General features: G+C 45.8%; 1 non-coding gene across 1 annotated transcript; it reads left to right on the forward strand.

Moving 5' to 3' along the window:
* Positions 1-8,235: 8,235 nt before the first annotated feature.
* Positions 8,236-8,310, forward strand: Trnat-ugu (transfer RNA threonine (anticodon UGU)). The gene has a single exon. It is a non-coding gene; the product is annotated as a tRNA-Thr (tRNA).
* The last annotated feature ends 417 nt before the right edge of the window (positions 8,311-8,727 follow it).

An 8,727-nucleotide genomic window follows, 5' to 3' on the forward strand; every position in this document is an offset into this window, starting at 1 on the left:
AAACGCTTGGCAGTCAGCTTCAAACAAGGGTTCTCTAAATTTTCTCAATGGTGTTCCTCGAAAAGAACGTCGCCTTCCCTCCAGGGATTCCCATTTGAATTCCCAAAGCATCTCCGTAACACTTACATGTTGTTTGAACCCACCAGTAACAAATCTAGCAGCCCGCCTCTGAACTGCCTCGATGTCCTCCCAAAATCTGACCTGGTACGTGTTATAATCCGCCTAGTTGTCGAATATGGGGTATCCAGGAAACCTTTCTTGGTTCGCTAGACAATATTCAAACAATTTGTATTAATGAGTTTTATTACAAAATGAACAAATACGATACTTAACTTTGTGTTACACAGATGTGTTGCAGGCAAAGGGCGATATAGGAAATAATAAAGTTTCTTCATTATAACAATTCCAAGTTTGATCTACATAGAATGTACAAACAAAGTAATGAGCTTTGACGTTTCTATGCGAGTCGCTAGTCTCGAGGCTGCTGTTCGGCTGTGCTGTGATCAGTCGGGCGTGATGCTTGTGTCCTCTTTGCACAGAGGCCACTGCTGTCGCGTTGTCGTCTTGGAGAGGGGTCGGTCAGCGTGCGATTGGCTGACGTTTTCTCACAGTCCTCTCTGCTCTATAGTTCCCGACTGGTATGCTGGCACTTGGCTGTATGCCGTAACAGTATGGATCCCAAACACTCGAGCAATAGGTCCACCAGCGTCCTATGTGTGGTCTCCTTTACATGTGAATCACACTTTCCTAAAAAGGTTTCTGACGGTTGAACTGAGCCAGCAAATTCCTTAACTGTCTGTCACCCTGATGTTTTTCGTGATAACTTTTACCTTGATTATTTCCTTTGGGTTGCTTTTTCATAGTTTCTTGGTGCTGTAGATCTGCTGTGCATTGCCACTTATACTGTCTGATATTTTCTCCGCTTGCAGAGGGCTGAGGGCTGGAAGAAATCTCACACATACGCCGCCAACTACCTATGAAACCGCATAGCCACTCTTTGTAGTTTGCTTCTCTCATAAAACAATTACAATATCAGGCTTACAGATCGCTATTTCACTACTTTTACATAGCCAGGCTTAGGATAGCAGCCCTCAAAATGTTATAACATCAGTAGTGACGATTAGAGAACATCCTTTATTTTGTGGGGACTCTCAACAATAATATAGTTGACAGGCGATGTACGGTGGTGTCCAAAATCGAAGCAACAGGTGGGTGATAGCAAAGCAGAAACAATGAAAAGAATACAGAACATACATGCATAACAGTAGAAAAAAAATGTTCTTCATTTTTTCCAGCTTAATAGATTTATCACATATTCTGAAAACTGGTCAATGTGCTCAGTACGGTAGCAATAGAGGCCTGACAATGACGGGACATGCTGTGAATGATGTCATCAACGCCCATTCTTCTGCAGAGCTGCTCACAAGTCTTCGGTCGGTGGATGCTGACGCGCTAAAACCTGTGTACCTAGTGCATCCCAGACACGCTCTATGGGATTCAAATCGAGGGAGCGAGCAGGCCACGCCGTGCATACAAATTCTTCCGTTTCCAAGAAAACGTCAAGTACTTGTGCTCTATGAGGTAGAGTATTATTGTCTGGGCACGCAGCACCTCACAACGCCCCTTATGAGGTCCCGAGATCTCGTCACGACACCTGACAGCGGTTAAACCTTGCCAATTCAACGGTACAGTTTCGTGAAGAGTGGCCGAGTGGTCAGCATTATCCCAGCTCACATCATTAGTGATTCTCCTCGATATCGTTCTCTTTCCACAATGTTTGGGTCCCAAAATTGTGTGCCACATTCCCTCCAGATGTGAATCCGTCGAGAATCACTCTCCAGACCGAAAGCGGAACGCATCTGCGAAAAGAACATCGGCATACCGTTCGACCGTCTAGGTGGCACGTTGATGGCTCCACTACAGACGTTCCCTTCTGTGAAGATGCACGAAAGGTACACGTACAGCAGTCTCCAATAATAAAGGCCATTCTGATGAAGCTTCCTGCACACCATTTGCCCCCTTACAACATGTTCAGTGGATGCTGACAAGTCAGATGCCAATTGTCATACTAAGACGGTACTGTCATGTCCTTATAGTCAAATAATGGTCCTCTCTTTCTGATGTCACACGTGTTCAGCTCTGCCCTGGTCTTTGGCATATAGTTCTGGTCTATATAAATTGTCGCCCCATCCGGAAAACGGCAGAACAATTCACGTTAAGCCATCCGGCCACATCAGTCTGCGACTGTCCTGCTTCCGTTCTTGCTACGGCACTATACTGCAGAGAGGCTGGTAGGCATCTTCTCTGTGCCATACTGCACCGTCTGTCACTCTGTACATAGTGATTGTGGATGTGGGTCTACCCAGCAAATACTATCCTGTTTGATAGGTGTCCTGATGTCATCATTGGTACGGTTATCTGTCGAATCGGAATGCCATCTTTTGTGCAGAACACGAGTGTATGGATGTCTGTTGACAGTTTGTACGATTATATCGTGAATTCGACACGGGACGGGGAAATAGCAGTTTGTTGCTTTAATTTTGGACACCAGTGTATATGCTCTCTTCCAGACCCATATTTAGTAAGCCTGTGGTTTCGTATCGAACGGATGCTATGTATTTTAGTAACTGGAAATAAAACAGTGTCAGTGCAGTTGGTAATAGACTGTAAAAAACCACCCCAAGTCGTGAACACGATTTGCAATAGTGATCATCTGCATCCGTGCCGCGCTTAGTACGACGTTGTCTCGCCAAACATTCAATGTACTCTGGTGTGTACAACGTGGATGTGTGAAGTGACAGTCACAACTTACATGGTGAACAGAGTGAAAATGTGGTTCAGCCTCAAATTGCAACAATAGTTATTCTACAGGTCCTACAATAGGAACAAAACATCAGCGCTCCATATAGGCTTGAGTACAGTGAACTCACTGTATAGAAAACTTCGTGCAACAAATCACACCTCAACCAATCACAACATCACCAATGCAGGTGCAGTGTTATGTGGCTTTATGCTTAATTATTGACTTACTATTTTATTAGTTGATTTGTTTTCACCACGTAACACCCGCTGTTTACGTCCTCCTTCGTTGCTGAGCGATGTATCACTCTTCGTTCTGACGCCGCAACTCTTCCTTTCCTACATCTTTACTACTTTCTATCTATATAAATGATGAACTATTGGTTTTGCCGTTTAACAACTTTTTAATAACTGTGGAAGTATTACAGGCATCAGGTCTCACCTTATGTGTCACCCGCCTATACATTTTACACGAACCTTTCGAGACTCGATCGATCTGTTTACAAAGAGAAAGCAGAATATCTCTTCCTTTGACGTCGTCCGACAACGACCTAGGAAGCTCGACGCCCTCACAGCCCGGGCTCTTCCGTGGCTTGCGGTAGTTTGCAGCATTCGTTTTATTCCTCGCCCACTTGCCGCTACGTCGAACTTTCGTGGTGATCGTCGGGCGACGTCTTGCACGTTATCTGCAACATAAATAAACTTTCTTCCCACGGTATTTCTGAAAATGCAAAAACAAACTTAAAGAACATAATAATAATAACTGTTCTTACAATTATTCACGTAAGTCTTTGTCGATTTAATGAGGGGTGGGACAGGCCTAAGCCCCGTGACACCACACACACCCACTGTAGACCAGACTTATGCGAATTATTCTCGTTTTGTACATTTTATTTGACAAATATTCACATGAACTTTAAATGTTCCTTTCTATTTTAATCCTCCTTATTTAATTAATATTTCATCACTATTCTTGATATTCTTAATATAAATTCACTTCATTCTTTTTGCTTTAATATTTCATTTATATCCATCGATATACCTTATTTCATTATATCAATAGCAATGACAAATTATAGTGAATAGATGACAAAGTTTCCTGAAGGGATTCTCATTTATTCTTCAGTATTTACTGAATTTTTGGTATTTGCTTAGTACAAATTTTCACATACATATATATCTAAATAATTACCCCCATATTAACTATATAAGTGTCTGTGTATGTATGTAGTGTGTCTGTGTGAGAATGTTTGTATTGTGTAATACAAATGTGTGTAACTCCTGTTGCTCCCCGAAGCTCCTTGTGATAACAAGGTTACAGTCTGGAAGACACGGCAAAAAACGAACGGTTTCTGTGATAGAAACATATGAATATGGAAAGCGGAGGGATAGGCTGGTAGTCATACAGAGAAGTAAGAAAGGAAAAAGGAGAGTCAGGGTATTAGGACCGAAGAAGGGAAGAAGATAGACCCCAAAGATGGATACCCTTCCCACCCCCCACCCCAGGACCCCGTCTGCTAAAATACTTCACTGAGGTGCCGGAGGGAGAAGAATGGACGGCGTTCCCTGCAGAGCGGCATTGCCCCGGCTTCACCATCGCAGATCCCGACAATTGGTACTAATACCCCTCTGCGGAAAGCTTGTGGAGGGTGAGCAACAAAGGGTGTGTGTATGTGTGTGTGTGTGTAACTCTAATTATACCAAACAATCACCCCTAGAAAGTAATATAAACCCAATCACATCTTGTCAATACGAAAAACAATGATGGGTTCTTCCCCCATCACCCACACACACACACTTTGTCAACTGGCCCCCTTACAATGGCAACTACCACTAGCGCCGACCTCAAAGGCATAATTTCACCAGTCAGTTGTGGCGATTATCCTGCATTTCGAGCTTCCACAGACACGCGTCAGACAGCATTCCACACGAAGACAGAACAACAGCAAAGGGCAAACGATCACAGCGCCATGTTGCCGCTGCCAGCACAGTCGCCATATGGGGGACAGCACAGCAACTACATACTACTCACGTAACGTGCACGCAAGCTGTCAGCGTACCACATCCCCTCGTCGAACCGACCGTTAAGCTCCCGCTGTTCAGTGCAGATGGTGCGATGTTACGGTTTTCTACTGCCGAATGCTTTTTTGCTCACAGGGATAATTACGGACGATTCAGAAAAATTCGTCGCTCTACTTTGTCACTTCAGTGAGCGTATCAAACTAGCGAGTAATGTCACCCTGTCACCACCACCCTCCAATAAGTAAGACATAGCAGAGTGAGCAATTCTGAGAAGACTCACAAAGCTACTGGAACAACAAAAACATGAAGCACTGTAGGAAGCGGGCATCGACGGTGGCACTCCGTCCCAGCTGAGGTGCCGTCTCCAGCACTCTACTGACACAGAGGTCACCAGTGATCGCACATTGTGAACTGTCTAGCTCACGAAGTTGCCGACTGTGGTCCGGGCAGCACTGATAGTGCACTAGCAGCACAAACTCACACTGGCTGACAATATATGCCCTCACGTAAGGACAATTGCCGACCAGACGAAGCACACTGTGACGACGTGCCACACTGTAACATCAGTTCACCACAACCTGATAGACCACAACGTCTGAACCACCTCGGCACTATCGACGTTCAGCCGTCACGACGAACAACCGTGTACAAATCGGACAACGCTGATGTCGTGTGCTGGTACCATTGAACATTCTGCGATAAGCCATAAAAATGCCAATCGCTGCGCCAGCACCAAACGCTGCTGGCGGCCAGGAATAGGCGCGCTCTTCTGCCGTGCTACAACTGTACTACTGACCATTAAAATTGCTACACCACGAAGATGACGTGCTCCAGACTCAAAATTTAACCGACAGGAAGAAGATGCTGTGAGATGCAAATGATTAGCTTTTCAGAGCATTCACACAAGGTTGGCGCCAGTGGCGACACCTACAACGTGCTGACATGAGGAAAGTTTCCAACTGATTTCTCATACACAAACAGCAGTTGACTGGCATTGCCTGGTGAAACATAGTTGTGATGCCTCGTGTAAGGAGGAGAAATGCGTACCATCACATTTCTGACTTTGATAAAGGTCAGATTGTAGCCTATCGCGATTGCGGTTTATCGTATTGCGACATTGTTGCTCGCGTCGGTCGAGATCCGATGACTGTTAGCAGAATAAGGAGTCGGTGAGTTCAGGAGGATAATACGGAATGCCATGCTGGATCCCAACGGCCTCGTATCAGTAGCAGTCGAGATGACAGGCATCTTATCCACACAGCTGTAACGTATCGTGCAGCCACGTCTCGATCCCTGAGTCAACAGATGGAGAAGTTTGCAAGACAAGAACCTTCTGCACGAACAGTTCGATGATGTTTGCAGCAGCACGGACTATCAGGTAGGAAACCGTGGCTGCGGTTACCCTTGATGCTGCATCACAGACAGCAGCACCTGCGATGGTGTACTCGACGACGGACCTGGGTGCACGAATGGCAAAACGTCATTTTTTCGGATGAATCCTGGTTCTGTTTACAGCATCATGATGTTCGCATCCGTGTTTGGCGACATCACGGTGAACGCACATTGGAAGCATGTATTCGTCATTGCCATACTGACGTATCACCCGGCGAGATGGTATGGGGTGTCACTGGTTACACATCTCGGTCACCTCTTGTTTGCATAGATGGCACTTTGAACAGTGGACGTTACATTTCACATGTGTTATGACCCGTGGCTCTACCGTTCATTCGATCCCTGTGAAACCCTACATTTCAGCAGGATAATGCACAACTGCAAGGTCCTGTACGGGCCTTTCTCGATGCAGAAAATGTTCGACTGCTGCCCTGACCAACACATTCTCCATATCTCTCACCAATTGAAAACATCTGGTCTATGGTGGCTGAGCAACTGGCTTGTCACAATACGCGTGACTACTCTTGATGAACTGTGGTATTATGTTGAAGCTGCATGGGCAGCTGTACCTGTACACGCCATCCGAGCTCTGTTTGACTCAATGCCCAGGCGTATCAAGGCCGTTATTACGGCCAGAGGTGGTTGTTCTGGGTACTGATTTCTCAGGATGTATGCACCCAAATTGCGTGAAATTGTAATCACATGTAGGTTCTAGTATAATATATTTGTCCAATGAATTCTTGTTTATCATCTGCATTTCTTCTCGGTGTAGCAATTTTAATGGCCAGTTGAGTAGTTCTCGGGGTGGAATTCTTGCGACACTTCAAACTGTCCCTTGACTTGCAGTGGTCTGCATTGTACCACCACAACAGACACACTGTCATTGGCGCCACACCTGCCGATACTATTACATCAGGATGTACTACTCCAGCCCCCACATCAGTGCCGCCTAATGCAACAGACCGTCACTGCACTGGACAAGCTGACAACAAGCCAGTTACTGCTCCAGGATGCTCACAAAGAAAACCACTCAATGCGCCTAAGACATAACTCTCTTACACGGAGGTTCGACACAGCCCACACTGATCTTTGGGATCGACAGCCTCCTCGCGGGCTGTGTCAGAAACACGGCTACAGCTGACATGTGCAGACACGTCGACACAGGTACGTACATTGTGCTCGGCCTCGACTGCCTCTCCAGCCTTTGCCAGCGTCCCTCCCGTGGTGTATTCGCGTGCCGTACGGAACAGAATGGTCCGTAGAATTAGTTCTACTGTGGTACGAGACGAGGTATGCAGACTAGATTCTCAGAAACTTGACACTGAAAAAGGAGCAGTAAATCAAATGGTGTCGTGTCGTGTGCTTCACCAGTCTGACAGTCTGAGGATTTTGCAAATAAAAGTGGTTCCAAAGAAAGACAGACTGGTTCGTGTGTGCAGTGATTATCGTACATTGAACACTTGAACTTTGCACGATTCCTACCCGTAACCAAACATCCGAGACTTTGCCCATAAATTAGCAGGAACTACTGTGTTATCCGTCATTGACTGCAAGAAAGCATACCATCCCGTTTGGTTTTCTCAAGTTGACGGTAATGCCGTACAGACTCAAAAACACTGTACAGACAGGACTGTTCCTTCGACGGTGAGCTTTTTGACATCCCCAACTACTATGTCTTCGTAGATGATATTTCAGTGTAATGAGAATTAAATAGACACCCTAGCTGCAAACAGGCGTTGATATACTTCACTGGGGACATGTCGAAAATGTGTGCCCCGACCGGGATACTACCGTCATATATAGTTAAAATATGGCTTCCCGGCCATTGACCTTCTTGTGTGAACGCATACACTATGCCCGAACTCGTACGGGACTTGGTAGATTAATCTGCCACGAGTAATGAGTACGATGGGCAAACATCTATTAGGCGCACTACGAATGTAGTGGTGTGGACGTGTTGGGAATGTGGATCTCACGGGGAGCGTGCAAGGGATAAGTCCCTGCAGACGCACTATCCTCTGTGCCCTCGGTGGCTCAGATGGATAGAGCGTCTGCCATGTAAGCAGGAGATCCCGGGTTCGAGTCCCGGTCGGGGCACACATTTTCAACATGTCCCCAGTGAAGTATATCAACACCTGTTTGCAGCTAGGGTGTCTATTTAATTATCATTTCATTTCTAGTAAAGCTGCACGGTCATCCACGGTATGTGTTCTTTCGGGAACAGATACTACCGTCATATATTTCAGTGTTCTCCAAAGACAATGAAGCACATGACAGACACCTTAAATGAGTTCTCAGTGCCATAGACGAAATGGGGGTCAAAGTCAACAGGGACGAGCTACAGCTTCACCAGAAACAAGAAACATTTTTAGATTACATCTTCCCTGCCTCAGAAACATGTCCGTCGGACAACCGGTTAGCACTTGTACGAAATCTTCCAAAATCTTCCGTGAGCTCCAGCCGTATCTCAGCATCCGGAGAAACGTACCACAGGCAGCAGATCCACTGAGGTAG

This window comes from Schistocerca nitens, chromosome 11, assembly GCF_023898315.1.
Source record: "Schistocerca nitens isolate TAMUIC-IGC-003100 chromosome 11, iqSchNite1.1, whole genome shotgun sequence".
Lineage (NCBI taxonomy): Eukaryota > Metazoa > Arthropoda > Insecta > Orthoptera > Acrididae > Schistocerca > Schistocerca nitens.